Here is a 17,627-nt window from a genome sequence, read left to right on the forward strand (position 1 = left end):
CCACTAACAGGAGAAAATCACCAATGTAGGAATCTTTCTTATGTGTATCAAATTCCCCAGCTCTGTGCTTGGGCTTGAGTGTGATGAGGGTTGAATCCAGAAGGTGGCTTATCTTCAAGTTGGCTGGGTAACAACCATCTATCATCTACCTCTTTATTTTTACCATCTTCGTTGTTACGCTAATTACAATCTATAGCAATTGCCTGACAAGATCAGTGGAAGTGAAGAGATAGGATCTGTTTCACTTCTGTTCCAGGCTGTGCCTGGCTTTGCATGGGGGTTTGTCAGGATGGTATTAAGTCTTCTGCCTTAATCAGAATTTTAGCGCAGGGAGCATCTGTTGAGTTTGCATCCGTGCTGTGATTTGAAGTTCAAAGCATTATAAGAGTGTAGTAGACTAAAGATAGTTGCAAACTCTTTGAGGGATGGAGTCTAATTCTATTCCCCTTGGATTGGCTTACATGACTTATTCCACTAACAGGATGTGAAGGAAGTGGCAGTTGGCTATTCCAAGTTTAGGTTGTAAGAAGTCTGGCCATTTTGTCTTTTGAAAAGCTCTCAGATCTCTTGAAATGTTTACTTTGTTAGCCCTAAGCTGCCGTATGAGAAATTCAACAAACTCCCACCCCAAACCAAGATACCATCAACGTGTAGGCTTACAAGTCGACAGTCTCAATTGAGTCTAGCATTTGGGTCATCCAGAGATGGGTCTCTCAAGACAGGGTTCTGAAGATGCCAGGGATAGTTTGTATCCACTGAACCAGCCTATCCACCTGCTGAATATCCCCCCAGGTGACACCCGGAACAAGAAAAGTTTTCCATCTATCTGTCAACTGGAGAACCATGAGAGCTAGTAACAAATTATTGTTTTAAGCTATAAATTTGAGGGAATGTTTGTTAAGCAGAAAAAAATAACTGCACAAAGCTTGATTCAAAAATAAAAGCATACTACTTTACATGCTAGAATGGTCATCTAGTTTTTGCCTTTTTTTTGTGCATGTTTTTATCCTTTGAATCTCAGATCAATCGTCATTCCCTCTTAAAGCCCGTCTCTGGCCTTGCTCAAGATGGATTAGTTCTTCATTCTCCTTCTTAAGTCCTCCTTCCCCAAATTCAGTTCCCTGAGGAGATGTAATTTTTAAACTGATTGATCATTTATTCATGTAGGAAACAACTACCAAGTGCAAATCATTATGTTCACGGCTGGAAAAATTGGGGAGACTCTAATTTTATTTATTGCACTCCTCAAACCTAGCATGCATGTACTTGGAGCCTGACACACATCAGTTTTTGCTAAATTCAAACTTTACTCTCTTTTCCTGACTGGTTGATCTGAATCACCCCACTTATTGCTGTATGATAGAGATCACGAACATGGAGAGCAAATAAAACCAAGTCCAAATCCTGACTTGACCAAATACAAGGCATGTGATTGAAGTGGTATGTTTGTGCTTCTTTCATGATACAAGTTACTTGAGGGGTGCTGAGTGGCTCAGTCTGTTAAGTGTCTGACTTCGGCTCAGGTTATGATCTGAGGGTCCTGGGACTGAGCTCTGCTTCGAGCTCTGTGCTCAGCGGGGAGTCTGCTTGTCCCTCTGTCCCTCCCCCTACTCATGTGCTCACTCTCTCTCTCAAATAAATAAATAAATAAATAAATAAATAAATAAAATCTCTAAAAAAAATTTACTTGATGAAGCCCAAATTCCTTAGGGCTAAATTACAGTTCCATCACATCTCAGCACGTCTTCCTCTCCCAAGTAGTAAAGTGGGAGTCATATTATCCAACTCCTACATAGTTATGAGTATTAAATACATTACTATGTATAAGGTGGCTTAGAACAGTGCACTGTACATAGTAAGTGCTAGAGAAATATTTTCTAAATAAAATTATTTAAAAACGTATTGCTTAGAATAGTATCTAGTATAGAATGGCAATGATGAAAAAACTACTTTTTCTCATGCCATGTTTTTTTTTTTTTTAACTTTCATTTCTTTTGCTCTTTTCAGCCTATTGACACCTAAAAAGCAGTAGCAAATTTATAAATTGTTTATCTCTCTAACCTAAGTAATGTGTGAATTTGAACATAATTTGGTTTCATACTACAGGGCAAATATGTGTGGGTGAACCCAGCTCTTGGTTGATCAAAGCACAGACCTGCTAATCCAGGCTTGGTTCACGTGAGAAAGCTCTCAGATGGGCAAAAGCCCAATGATTTTGGTTCTCTCTCTCTCTCTTTTTTTAATCATCTCATTTATTATTGGGTTGCAAATCTAATATTACTGAATGGCAGCGAAGTGATACTTGGTCAAATTTTAACCAATGCATTTACTTTTTTTCTTTGAGTATTAATACTTTATATGTGAATCACTATTTAGGGGAGAGAGGTAGGAGAATGGGAACAAACAAGGAAGATAGGAAAACAGAAAAGGCAGACATGTTACATGTCAATATGATTCCATATCATTGGATCCAACTCATTTCTGTTTCATTTGAATCTTTATAATTAAAGTCACAGAAGCTTAATTATATTAATCTGATAATATATTCTTCACTCTGAATAAATATAGAAGTAGGAAAGTCTAATTTTTACAATTATGTATGAGCTATCCATATCCTTAGAACTTTCAATTATGCTGACAAATTAGAGTCGTTGTGTATAGTCATATAAATATGGATATATACAGAAATGTATACAAATTTTCTCTGCATATAATACTGACATTGAGTGTTTTATTTGTGTCAATCATGCCCAAGTAAAATTCAGCAGTCCAAGGTAGAGAAACATAAAGGTTTTCAAAAAACTATGTGTATATCTAATTTCTAGAGACATCAAATGGTGATTACCTTAAAAAACAGAAAACAGGTAATAAGCAATTGCAAAGGCATGAAATTAAATAAAGCTACTAGTAAACGCTATGTAAAACAAATAGTAAAAGGAGGAGGGATAACTATAATGAGTGAGGAGTTAGGGGCTCCTCCTCTGCTTCTTGTCTGTAAATTCCTCCCAACCAGCTGCTGCTTTTATTTAGAACCTCCCACTCTGTTTCCTAAATGTTCATAATCTTGACCTATTTTCTGATTGGATGTGGGTTCCTAAGTTATGAATATCTATGTGACTATCCTTGGTCTTAACTGCATTGTATTGAAATGATTTGTTTACCAGATTGCATTTTCCTCTGTCTTCTTTCTACACAGCTTATTATCTCAAGTCCAGTATGTGTCACAGAATGTCAAGTGGAACTTGTCTTCATGTCTCAATGTGTCTAAGGACCCAAAGATGCAGATAACAGGTGACAAGAAATTCTGTGCTATAATGACAGCTGCTACACACCCCCGTAAGATTTAGTAACAGTTGGGCAAACTGATTGTCTGACCACCAACACCCTTACCCATGTCCACTATGTATATGAAAAGGCTAGACATTTTAAAAAGGGAGTTTTCCAGGGGCGCCTGGGTGGCACAGCGGTTAAGCGTCTGCCTTCGGCTCAGGGCGTGATCCCGGCGTTATGGGATCGAGCCCCACATCAGGCTCTTCCACTATGAGCCTACTTCTTCCTCTCCCACTCCCCCTGCTTGTGTTCCCTCTCTCGCTGGCTGTCTCTATCTCTGCCAAATAAATAAATAAATAAAATCTTTTAAATAAATAAATAAAAAGGGGGTTTTCCTTTCCTTTTTAAATGAAAATACGGAGGAGAAGAAAGTCCTTCACCTTCATCTAAAGGTGAGGGAAAGAGCCAGGTATTTCTCCCTCCACCTTCTCCTGTTCCCATCATGCAAAATGAGGGGGAAAACCAGAAGAACCACTCATGAACACTTGAGGTTTTTTTTTTTTTTTTTCCCCAAAATGGCAAGCGACCTCTTTATTCCCATATAGACTATGGCCGAAATACAGGCTGATCCCATACTGATACAGCAGCAGACGATGCACGGGGAGTGTTCTTAGAATCTGATATTTATCTACAAAAAGACTTGTGTTTGCTTTTTGCCTGGAAAAGCCAGAAGGAAGGAGGAAATCTGGCCCTGGAAAGCTAGGCAAGAGGATAGATCTGCATTTAGTACAACCGTTATTTTTATTATTTTTAAGAGCAAGAAGACCTTATCACGGGTGACCAAGGATACTTTGGAAAGGGACCTGAGTTTTGATTCCCCAGTGGGCCAAAAGGACTTTAGCAGAAAGGGTCTCTGGGTGCATTGTCTGGGTCAGGATCTGCGGGCGTTACAGAACATCAATCACAGTCTACTACTTTGTCAGGAAAAAGTGGAATCCAGTCATTGGAGGGGAAGTGGAATAGGTGGTGCCTGGGGAAAAAAAATCTCCACGTGAACGCTATGATCAACGGTTAGTATTTTTACAACTGCCTTTGCAGAGGGTACCAATCACCCAAAGCTTTGCACCCAGTATTTTACTCCTTTGCTTGTAATTCTACTCCTAATCTAGAAGAGCCCAGGCATTGGAAGACAAAGTCACAGGAGTAGGACAAGAGCAATGGAAAAATTAGGTAGTTGTGAATATCTTACTCAAAAGCACCTAGTTTTATTTTTTATTTTTATTTATTTTTTTTAAAGATTTTATTTATTTATATGACAGAGAGACAGTCAGCGAGAGAGGGAACACAGCAGGGGGAGTGGGAGAGGAAGAAGCAGGCTCCCAGCAGAGGAGCCCGATGTGAGACTCGATCCCGGAACTCCAGGATCACACCCTGAGCCGAAGGCGGACGCTTAATGACTGCGCTACCCAGGCGCCCCAAAAGCACCTAGTTTTAAATGCACATTTTGATGAATTTAGACAAATGTATATACCTGGGTAACCACCACCAAACCAAAACACAGACCATTAAAATCTCCCAAAGAAGTTTCCTGGTGCCCCTGCACAGACTTTCACTTTCCAGTCCCCACTCTTGGCCGAATGCGATCAGTGATTTACTTTCTGTCACTATAGATAAGTCTTTTTTTTTTTTTTCAAATTTCAGATAAATAGGATGTCTGAGTGTGTGCTTTTATGTTTTATTTCATTCAGATTGTTTTTCTTTTTTTTTGAGATTTATGCACACTGTTGATGTATTAGTAGTTTGTTCCTTTTTAATTCTGGAATTAAGTACAATTATATTATATGGTTATACCACAATTTGTCCATTCACCTATTGATGAACCTCTGGGTTGTTTCCAGTTTAGGGCTACTATGAATGAAGTTGCAATTTCTGAATTATATGGTAAGTATATGCATTTAATTCAGAAATTGCAATCCTAGGAAACACAGGAAATAAAACCCAGGAAAATAAAAACTTAAGTTTACAAGAAGACTCTACTATTTATAACAGCAAACATATCAGAGTTCTATTTGTGCCACATCCTTATCAAAACTTGATATTGTCGGTATTTTTAACATTACCTAAAAAGGGTTAGTATCGAAAATATATGAAGAATTTATACAATTTGACACTCCATAAACAAATAATCCAATTAGAAATGAGCAGAAGACATGGCCAGATATTTCTCTAAAGAAGACATATAGATGGTCAACAGACACATGGGAAGGTGCTTAACATCACTTATCATCAGGGAAATGCAAATCAAAACTACAATGAGATTATTACTTCACACCTGTCAGAATGGCTAAAATCAAAAACACAGGAAACAAGTGGTGGCGAAGATGTGGAGAAAAAGGAACTCTCATGCACTGTTGGTGGGAATGCAAACTGGGGTAGGCACTGTGGAAAATGGTATCAAGCTTCCTCAAAACTTAAAAAAAATAGAACTACCCTATGAACCAGTAATTGCACTACTGGGTAGTTACACCCAAAATACAAAAGACACTAATTCAAAGGGATACATGCATCCCTATGTTTATAGCTGTGTTATTTATAATAGCCAAATTATGGAAGGAGCCCAAGTGTCCATTAATAGATGGATGGATGAAGAAGAAAAAGTAACACACACACACACACACACACACACACACACACACAATGGAATGTTATTCAGCCATAAAAAAGAATGAAATCTTGCCATTTGCAACAACATGGGTGGGACTAGAGGGTGCAATGCTAAATGAAGTAAGTCAGTCAAAGAAAGACAAATACCATATGATGTCACTCATACGTAGAATTTAAGAAACAAAACAAATGAGCAAAGGAAAGAGAGAGAGAGAGACCAAGAAACAGACTCTTAACTGCAGAAAACACACTGATGGTTACCAGAGGGGAGGTGGGTGGGAAGATGGGTGAAGTAAGTGACGAGGTTTAACGAGTGCTCTCATCTTGATGAGCACTGGGTGACGTATGACGTGCTGAATCACTATATCGTACATCTGAAACCTACATCACATTGTATGCTAACTATACTGGAATTAAAAAAAAAAATACCTAAGTTAGTGAGTAGTATTTCATTGTTGGTTTACTTCACATTATCCTTTTGACTGTAGATTTTGAACTTTTTTTGTGTGTTTATTACCATTAATGCATTTCCTTTTGAGAAATGTTGAAAGCTTTTGCCTTATGCTATCTTATTTTTGAGTTGTAAGAAGTTCTTATATATACCTGATACAAATGTGTAAGATAAATGTATAACAAATATTTTTTTTCCAAGCCTGTTGAATTACTATCTGTTCCTCACTTGGGCACCTATGTCAAATATAAATTAACTATATATGAATGAGTTTATTGCTAATCTGTCTATCTACATATTTATCCATATACAGATAACAAAAGGTCCTGATTCCTATAGTGTTATATAAGTTTTGGAATCAGGTACTCTATGTCCCATAGTTTTGCTCTACTTTTTCAAGATTATTTGACTATTTGACTATGTTTGGTCTTCTGCACTTTAGATTCTTTAGAACTTTCTGCATAGACCATCAAGTCATAAGTGCATAGAATCTTTTGTAATATCTAGTCTATTCTTTTTTTTTTCCTTGACTCACTTCACTAGCAGGACCTCTACCACTAGTTGAGTAGAAGTAGTAAGAATACTTGTTTCCCATCTACAGTATTAATTTGTAAGTCTTATATATAGATTTCCTTTAAAGGTTGAGGAACTCTCTGTTTATTCCTAATTGTTGAGAGCTATCATAAATCAGTATTGAGTTTTGTCAAGTGTTTCCTTTATATCCATTGATTAATTGCAGTGGATTTTATTTTTTACCAGCTAATGCATATTAAATTGATTTTTAATATAAAATAATCCTTCTATTTCTGGGATAAATCCCATTTGTGCATGGTATAATATTCTTTTTATATAAAATTGGATTTAATTGGCTAATATTTTGCTAAGAATGTTATTTATGAAGGATATTAATTTCTAGTTTTCTCGAAATATCTTTATGATTTGATATCAGTGTATTACTGCCCTTATGAAATGAGTTAGGAAATGATAACTCTTATATCATAAAAGAGTCGGTGTAGGAATGGCAGTTTTTCTTAAATGTTTGAGGCAACTGACAAAAGAAATTATCAAGGACTTCAGCTTATTGATATAGCTGCCAAGTTCCAGCAAGAGCTCAGGGAGGTAACCAGGCTTGGTTAGTGGCTATGGGAGGGGGTAGAGAAGTTGGCGTATCTCTGACCAGGCAGGAGGGAGGGGAAATGAGCAACATCACCCCACACCCTGCCCTCAGGCAATGTCTGCATGGAGCTCAAGGGTTCACAGTGTTCAGTCCCTTATAGATTGGATTATTCAAGCCTGTAGGGAGGTTTATCTCGATCTCCCTAGGCACATGGGACCCCAGAAATCCATAGAGGAAGTACAACAAATCCTAGGGAGTTAAGAATAAGACAGGCTTGGGGCACCTGGGTGGCTCAGTTGTTAAGCGCCTGCCTTCAGCTCAGGTCACGATCCCAGCATTCTGGGATCCAGCCCCGCACTGGGCTCCCTGCTCAGTGGGAAGCCTGCTTCTTCCTCTGCAATCCCACTGCTTGTGTTTCCTCTCTCGCTGCCTCCATCTCTGTCAATAAATAAAATCTTAAAAAAAAAAAAAAAAAAGAATAGGACAGGCTACCTATGTCCCTTGAAGAGCCTGATCAGGGCATATTCATTACAGGAATGAAAGCCAAAATACTCCAATCCACCTTACGCACCTGGTATGGGACACTGATATTCATGTTGAGCCCGGTCATGGAACACAGCATTTATCATATTGGGCAATTGATTGCTGCTATGAAAGAAACTGATAAATCCCAGGAACAGGTACAGGCTGTGAGACCTGAGACAGGGAGCTCAGAAACCAAAAGGCTATCCCAGTTGGCCAGCAAGGGCCCAGTGAAAGTAACCCAGAGGCAAATGTGGTTCGATCTCATTTTTCCTGAGACCCCACCTGAAAAGACAGACTGGCGATTTGACACTGTTTGTCAGCCTGTGGAAAGCCTTAAAACCTCAACAATAATTCAGACCTGCCCCTGCTGCCCCCACCATCCCTGATGCCCCGCCTGCTCCAGCAGTGGCCTCAGGATACAGTCCTATTCAGGATGAGTGCCTCTCACGCCCCAGGTATAGGATGCAGGCCAAGATCACCTCCAGGTGAGGGCTGATGGGGGTGATTGGAGGCCCGTGTTGAGCTCACTAATCACAGGTACCCCAGAAATAAACGAAGGTGACAGCTCTCGTGAATACTGGAGCTGCACGTATTCTAATACATGGTAACGTTCAGAACTTTTTTGGGCCTTTCATCATCACTGATAATTACAGAAGGCAAATGGTTACATCAAGGAAGGTCCTTTTGACATTGCAAATTGGGCGAACATTCTCCCCTGCCCTTGAGAAAACTAATTTATCTCTCCAATACCAGGGAACACGCTGGGCACTGGTATCTTACAAGGTCAAACTCTTCAAACTTCTATCAGTGAAGTCCACCTCTAAGTTAGAGTAAACAAACCAGTTGCTGAAAGGAAACACTGACTGGGAACAGGGAAGTTTCCTGCCCCTAGGAAGAGTGGTGCCTGGAAGGCATAAAAAGTCAGGAGCTGCCACTCAAGAACTGCACCAAATGGATATTGTATGCACTGCCCAGAGTGCTTTCAAATAGCCTGATAGCATCCGGAAAAGTAACATGTCCTTTGTGTGTTAAACAATGCAACAAGGCAACTGCCAAACGAGTCTGGGCCCCTCCACTGGAAGTGCTAAGCAATGAGGGATTAGCAAATTGATTATATTGGCCTCCTCCCTCTGAGTGAAGGTTCTAAATATGCCTTGGTTTGTATGAACACTATATCTGGCCTAACTCAAGCTTTCCCCTGTCATCATGCAACCAGACCACCACCATTAGGGGACTGGAGAAGCTGAGTACCACCTACAGATACCCTCATTGGCTAGACAATTATCAGAGGTCATTTTTCAAAGGTCATGGTGTGCAAAACTGAGCAAAGAAACATGGTATTGAATAGAAGTTCCATCACCCCTATAACCCTAAATAAAGCAGGAGATATAATTATTAGGTAATTTAATAATTAGGAGATTATATTAACAGGTAAAACCACTTTGGCCAGATAGACTAAAGTACTATCCCAGGTTTTTACACATTTGAAGGATTAACAGTAGAGGCTGCTCTCCATATGCCAGACTGGGGACCCTGCCAAAACACCCAACCCCTTAAACGTATGGAGTCACAGGAGACAGCCATTGCCCTGCCTTTCACCTTGGGTCATGTGCTATGCTGCCGAATAAACCAAGTCCCATCATACCTGGGAAAGGAGTTATCTACTGGAATTTGCAATAGGGTGTTCCATCAAAATAGATAAGTAACTATGTACTCCTAGGTGAAGGGAAACTACTCAATCTCCATTAGAATACCATTGCCCTGCTGTGAACAGGACCTGTTCAAATGCATTAAATGTGCAATGGAGCATACACCATTGGAAGAGGGGAGAAGATGAGGGTCCTGTTCTGGCAAATCCAGCCCCCAGGCCATCTCCTCACATCTGACGCACTGCTTCCCTCGGTGAACATGTGTGGTATGCACGACTAGGTCAAATTCCTAAAGTTACAGCCGCATTAACATCTGAAGATCAGACCACAAGTGCAATTCTTATAAAAGGAGAACTTACCATACAAGTTCCTACGAAATATCTGTCTTTTTGATCTTGAACTTCAGCTGCTCCTGTGGTGTCCAGTCCTGTGATGGATTCCTGGAGGAAATACTTTTCTGCAGTCAGTCCACCTTTATGCCTGATAAAGAAACCACTCAAGGTGTTGGCAGCTCCCTCTCTAGGTTGCCAGGATTGACGTGATGGGTATCACCCCACCAGGGTAGGAATTGGAAGGCCATAAAGCAATACATTAAGGAATAACAAGCTAGGATTAGTACTCTTAATTCATCTGCCATTACCACCACTGACCCAGAAACCCGCCCTGTGGCACACACTATCAATAACACTGGGCATTCTTTTTCTGTCAATCAAACTTCACAGGCCATCCATCATACTGCTGACAAGAAGTGTCCTGAAAATACCACCATTAGAACCATGGGTGGCTATGCTTAGATTGACATGAGTTCATGTGGCTCACCATGGGTTATGGACATTTGAACACCTGGCCTCCTTATGCTGGGAACAGAAAAATCACTCTAAACAGAATCAACCCAATTATACCAAGGATATAGGACGTGTATCATCAGAACAGTGCAATCATTCTGTCACAATAAAGGATAGCTGCTAGTCTGGTACTGATTGGTCATGCTTCCCATGTGTTTATTGGGTGGCCCCCCAAATGAAACCCAGTGGTTGTGTGGCATAAATCTTCGACCATGGTTTCTATCTGGGTGGTCTGACCCTGGGTTTTCCCTGACATAGAGGAGAATTCACCCCATAGTAACAACAGTTTCCAGCCTCCCTCTCCCCAAGGCCAGATGGGCACGTTCTGTTTCCAATGGTATGATCATTTGGCTGCCATCTCTGTCCTCTCCATTAGCCTGAAGGACATTATGGCATGCATAGAAGTCCTTATTAAATTCACCCAACAGGTCTTAAATGATAACCAGAAAAACCTGTCTGTACTGAATACTGAAATGTCTCTAAGGATATAACTGTTCTCCAAAACAGAATGGCCTTGAACATTATTCATGCCTTGTAAGGAGGCACCTGTGCCTTTATCCAGAGAGCTGTATATTCATATCTAATGAGTCTGCTAATGTGTGTTCTTTCTTAAATCACGTGAGTACACAGGTGAAGACCCTGAGTTATCCCACCTCAGCCTAGGGGACTTAAATCAGTGGTTTGGATCATGGGGCTCTTGGTGGAAAAAAAAACTGCTACTGATTTTGGAAATCATTACCTTGATCTGTGTTTTCTCTTGCAAGTTCTTCTATTCTGCTGTGGTATCCGTCCCCAGCGCAGCCAGATAGCCTCCAAATGAGCCAGGAAAATTCCCTGCTGATTGCTCAGGGCACACTGCAGAAGAGGGGGCACATGAGATCCTGAGAGCCAGTCACAAGGGGGTGAAATGTATGAGGAGGTCATTCAGAAGACGTGACCGCTAGTTGACCTGTGAGCTAAAACGCAGCGAAACGGCGGGAATCAGAAACTCCTCCCCTCGCCCCCCCCTCCCTGGAAGGAATGCTCTGTCCATAGTTCACACAGTGGGAGGTTTTTCTCAAGGATGCAGCCTTTGGAAAGCAATGTGTTGTTGAGGGGACCAAAGGGTCTGCGTGGGGACCAAACGCAAGTAAGGCCTTCATACAAACTTCTAAGATTCTGGCCGAAGGATGTGGAGATCTGCTGGGCTTGCAGGTGCCATGACAAGCTTCATATGTAAGTCCCTTTGCTTATAGAACCTGCCAGCCAGCAACAGGAGTGGTCTGCCTCTTTCTTCTGTCTCCCCTTGCTCTCCCAGAATGGTGCCGGTTTCAGATTTTACCAGTGAAGCTCTGAGTTTGCAAACCAACAGGCTGTTGCTTATGATTTTCATTTATGTGATAGACATATAGGTACTTCTATTTTCTGTTTCTTCTTTCGCTGGTTTACGTAGTTGAGATCTTTTAAGGGGCTTGTCCATGTGAACTGAAATTTTGAAATTAATGTCTTACTACTATTTGTAATATTCCTTCTTAGACTTTCACTGTTTGGTCTCTGGTAATTTTTCCTCTTTCATTCTTGGTATTTTTAGGTTGTGTCTCTCTTGATTTGTCTAGCTGAAGTTTTCTCATTTTTGATTTTTGGTTTTGGTTTCATTATTTTTGTCTACAGCTTTTTTCAGGTTTCGATTTCACCAACTTATGCTCTTATCCTTGTCATTCCTTTTATAAATACTTTGGATTTAATAATTGTATTTTTTTTTTGAGGTGGAAGCTTATATCATTGGTTTTAAGCTTTGCTTCTTTTCTGATAAAAATCTTTAAAGGTAATGAGTTTTCCTTTAGACACGGATTTAGTTACAGTCCATATTTTTGATATGCTGTGGTTTTCATTTTATGTGGTTTAAAATATTTTCTAATTTTGCTTGGGATTTCTTTAACTCATGTTTATGTATTGGACATATATTGTTTGAATTTCCAAATATTTGGGGAATTTCCAAATGCCTTTTTGTTATCGACTTCTCGTTTAATTGTTTTTGCAGTTACAGAGAATTCTATGGTCCCAATACTTTTCTATGTTCTTGGAAATTTCATGTGCTTCTGTAAATGTATAGTGTGGGGGTGTTATGGAAAGGTCAGTTGGGTCATGCTGCTCAATGCTGTTTCAATCTATTGCCTCCTTACTCCTTTTCTATCTACTAATTGTACTGATTATTGAAAGAGGAGTGGGGAAATACTCAATTTTATATTAGTCTATTCCTTTTCAGTGTATTAATTTTCCTTTCTGTATTTCAAAGCTCTATTTTAAGATACATACACATTTATTATTGTTGTGTCTTCTTTATGAATTGACATTCCTATTATTAGAAAATGTCTATCATTATTTTTAATAATATGACTTCTTTTGAACCTTAGTCTAATATTAATATAAGAACCTCAGCTCTCCTATGCTTAGAATTTGCATGCATCTTTTTTCTATTCTGTAATTTTAATCATTCTATGTCTTCGTATGTAAAATAAATTTCTTATGGGCAGCATGTTGCATTTTTATTTATTCTGATAGTCTTTGTCTTTGAATTGAATGTGTACAGCTTTTGAATGTAACATGTAATTATTGAGAAGGTTGTACTTTATCACATTGCCAGTTGTTTTCCATTTATAGCACCCATTTTTTTATTCCTTTTTTTCCATTTTCCTCATTTCTTTTGGATTCAGGAAGTGCATTTTACATTCAGTGTTATTCCCACTGTTTACTTCTTAGCTATACCTTTGTGTTTTCTCATGGTTGCCCTCAGGTTTATATTATTACCGTTAACTTAATGCATTCTATTTTAATATTAAATTTTACCATTTCATGTAACTTAACAGATCTTAACCAAATGCTTCCATTTCCCCTTCTCCTTTCTCCTGTCTTTGACATAGTTTAACTGCTATGCATGTGTGATAACCTCTCAAATGCATTACTGTTATTTTTGTTTTAAACAGTAAACGATCTTTGAGAAAAATTTAAAATGAGCAAAAACGTTTAAATTTAACCACATATGCTTACCAATTTAGCATTTTTCATCCCATTGTATATAGAAATTTCCATCTCATGTAGTTTGTCTTTCACCTGAAGAACTTTTTAACTTTTTTTTTTGTATTGTCAAACTGTTGGTGATGAATTATCTTGATGTTTGTTTTTTTCTGAAAAATTCTTTGATTTGACCGTGTTAGTGAATGATATTTTGCTTAGTAAAAAATCGTAGTTTCATAGTCTTTTGTCTTTCATCAGCTGAAAGATGTCATAATATTCATTTTGGTTTGCATAGTTTCTGATGAGAAGTTTGTGATTATCCTTACCTTTATTTTATCATATGTTCCTTATTTTTCCTGGTTGCCTTTATGATTTTTTCTTTAGCACTGACTTTTAATAACTTGATTCTGATATACTTTGGAGTGTGTATATCTGTGTCTGTATTTATTCTGCTTTGAGTTCTTTGAGCTTCTTTGACGTATGTGTGTATGTATTTTAAACAAATTTGAAAAATATTTGTTATTTCTTCACCTTCGTGGAATATTTTGTTGTTGTTTCTTATTGCTATTATTGTAGTTGTTGTTTGGTATATGACTTTTTCCTCTTTTTTTTTTTTTTTTTTGGAACCCCAATGCACATATTTCAGGCTACTTGATATTTTTCCACTAATCTTTCTGGCTCTGTTTATTTTCTTTCAGTTTTTAATTTTTCATAGTGTGCTCATTATTCATAGATTCTATTGCTATTCTTAATACCAGTGGAATCTTCTTTTGCAGCTCCCCCCCCCCCCAAGTAGGCTCCAGGCCCAGCTTGGAGTGTAACGCAAGGTTTGAACTCATGACCCTAAGATCAAGACCTGAGCTGAGATCAAGAGTCAGATGTTTAACCGACTGAGCTACCCAGGAGCCCCATTTGGCAGTGTTTAATCTGCAGTTACTGTCATTCAGTAACATTTTCATTTCAGATATTTTAGGTTTTATGCCTCGAATTTCCATCTGATATTTTTTATATTTTCTACTTATATCTTCACTATGTTCAAATTTTCCTTTGAATACTTGAATGTAGTTATAATAGCTGTTTTCATGTTCCCGTTGGCTAATTCCACCATGTCTCTCATTTCTGTTACCACAGTTACCAACACTAACTATTGTGATATCTAGAAGTGAAATAGGCAAGTGAAGTGAATACTTGTGCTGTGGATGTTTTAGGGGAAGAAATTTTTTAAAAAATTATAACTAAAAGCAAACTACAGTGTTGACTATGAGCACTGGCTTTATTCCGTCCTTTCATTTTTAATGTTAATCAGTCAACTTTCACATTAATGTAAGTTAACCATAGTTATCCCCAAATAATATGAAACCAACTAAAAAAAATTCAAACTGATTCATATTTCTTCTGCTCATGGATAAGATTCTCCTTTTTCTTTGCATGTCTATTAATTTTTGGATATTTGTTAGACATTTTGACATTATGATATGGAGTGTCTGGATTTTGTTTTCTTTCCTTAAGGATCACTGAGGTTTGTTTTGGCAGCCAGTCCTGTTCCTGGCAGATCAATTTAATCTCTTTAATCCTGTTTTGAAACATTGCTAGGGCATGGCAAGAGTAGCCTTTTATCCAGAGATATACTGGTTTCTCAGCTCTGGCTTGTGGGAACTCAAATATTTCCCCTTCTGATGTGAATATAGAGTGTTGCTCAGCTTATAACTTTCTGCTCCTTCTTTGCCTGTCTTTTGAAGTCTTACTTTTCACATCTGCGATCACTTTGTGATGTGCCAAGTTTTCTAGACTAAACAAGACTCCTCAGAATTCCCTCTCTACTGTAATTCCAGTTAGAATGCGCAACAAGGGAGGCAGTAGCTATCTTGTAGCATGCACACATCTTCTCCCAGTTTATCAATTAGACAGTAAGCTGGGTGTTGCTGTAAAGAAATGTTCCAGATGGAATTAAAATCATAATCAGTTAACTTTGATTATGGGGGAGTGGGAGAGGAAGAAGCAGGCTCCCAGCGGAAGAGCCTGATGTGGGGCTCGATCCCAGGACTCCGGGATCACACCCTGGGCTAATGGCAGACGCTTAACAACTGAGCCACCCAGGCACCCCAAATAATCAGTTAACTTTGAGATAATCAAAAGACAGTTATCTTAGGTGGACCTGATTTAATCAGATAGAAACCTTTAAAAGAAGGTGTACGTTCCCCTGAGGAGAAAACTCCAAGCAGCAGCGAGACCTCATAGTGATTTCCCTTTCCCCTGGATCTCCTCTTCCTGACTGCCTGCCTATGGACTTAGGCTTCAGCTCAAGCTCATAGGGTTCCAGCCTGATCATGATCTTCTCTTCCTAACTGTCTGCCTTGCTTCAGGCTAACTTTACCAATCCCCTAAACTTAATAAGCCAATTCCTTGTAATAATTCTATATAATTAATTAATCATGCATATGCATTATTATATTAATTATACATACATATTATTTATTAATTATACACACATATATGTTGCATATATATACATATATATGCCTTGCTACAGCCTTATTTCACCAGCCCCAAAATTGCATAAGCCAATTTATTTTAATAATTATATATGTGTATATATATATATACATATATATATATATATACACGCACACACACACGCACACACACACACACAGACACACACACACATACACATATATTCCAATTGGGGCTCCTGGGTAGCTCAGTTGGTTAAGCATCTGACTCAGGTCATGATCTTAGGATCCTGGGATTGAGCCTTGCATTGGGGGGGTGGGGTGGGCGGAGGGCTCTGCTCAGTAGGGAGTGTCTCTCGACCCCTCCCCCTACTTGTGCTTTCTCTGTGTCTCTCTCAAATAAGTAAATAAAATCTTTAAAAAAATAAAAAATAAACACATATATACCAATACATTATATATACTAAACGAAACTAAACTAATATGTATGTATGTCTCCATCTTATTCATTCTGCTTCTCTTGTTTAACCCTTGCTGCTTTGTAATATTTATCAAATCCTGCAAGGGATGTCTTTGTAAATTTCTTGAGTTCATTTCCTTTGTAGCTCCCTCTTTTTATGGAATTCTGCCACACAGATTTCATCTGCTTTAGCATCCTAAAAACTCTGATCTTGCTCTCCTGAACTCAGCAGGACTACAGGTTTCTGTTTGGATTTCCCCTTCCTGCTAATAATTGCTTCCAGTCAGAACACTAGTGTTGTTGTATATTCACCTCATTTTTTTTTTCCTGCATGGGTTTTTATTCAATATCTGAAAACCACCATTTAAAAATATTTTTCTTAGTTTTCCAGTTATTTAAGGTTGGGTGGGGAGGTTCTAAATACTTACCACAACATGCCTGAAAACAGAAACTTTGGTTTAGTTGTGGTTTTTTTTTTTTTTTTTTTGATTTTTGAAATTTTTGTTTAAGGATTTAATTTTTTAGAGCAATTTTAGGTTTGCAGCAAAATTGAGAGACATATACAAAGATTTCCCATATACTTCCTCCCCTTAAACATGCATAGCCTCCTCCATTATAAACATTTTCCACCAGAGTGATTTATTTGTCCAGTTCATGAGTGTATACTGGCACACCATAATCCTCCCTAAATTCATAGTTTACCTTAGAGTTCAGTTTTAGATTTGTACATCCTATGAGTTTGGATGGTCTAGACTTTTAATATGTGAAAATTGACTGTCCTTAGAGCTAAAATTTACCATAATTTGCCCTCTGCCACACAGTGACAAAAAATGGAAATATTTCAGACTGCCCTTGAAGGCATTGTTGAGGGAGAAAAAATCCTGATTGTGCCCTTCCAAGTTTATCTGATTTAATTATTCAATTGTGTATCTTACATTGTACATGATATCTCTCAAAAATTTTTTGTTGAACCATACTGAGTTGTGTTTCCAGCACCTACCTAACACAGCACCTGTTACCTAATTAATTTAAAGCAGCTGAGTATAATGTTAAGAACTTAAGAGCTAGATAAAATAATATTTGAATTCTAGTTCCTAATTAACTAATTATGTGACTTACATGCAAATTTATTAATTTCTAGTACCCTAATTTTCTTCATCTGAAGTAGATGATAGTTTTAATTTCAACCTCATTGGATT

Source organism: Ursus americanus, chromosome 26 (genome assembly GCF_024610735.1).
Source record: "Ursus americanus isolate L20-20 chromosome 26, mUrsAme1.1.p, whole genome shotgun sequence".
In the NCBI taxonomy this organism is placed as follows: Eukaryota; Metazoa; Chordata; class Mammalia; order Carnivora; family Ursidae; genus Ursus; species Ursus americanus.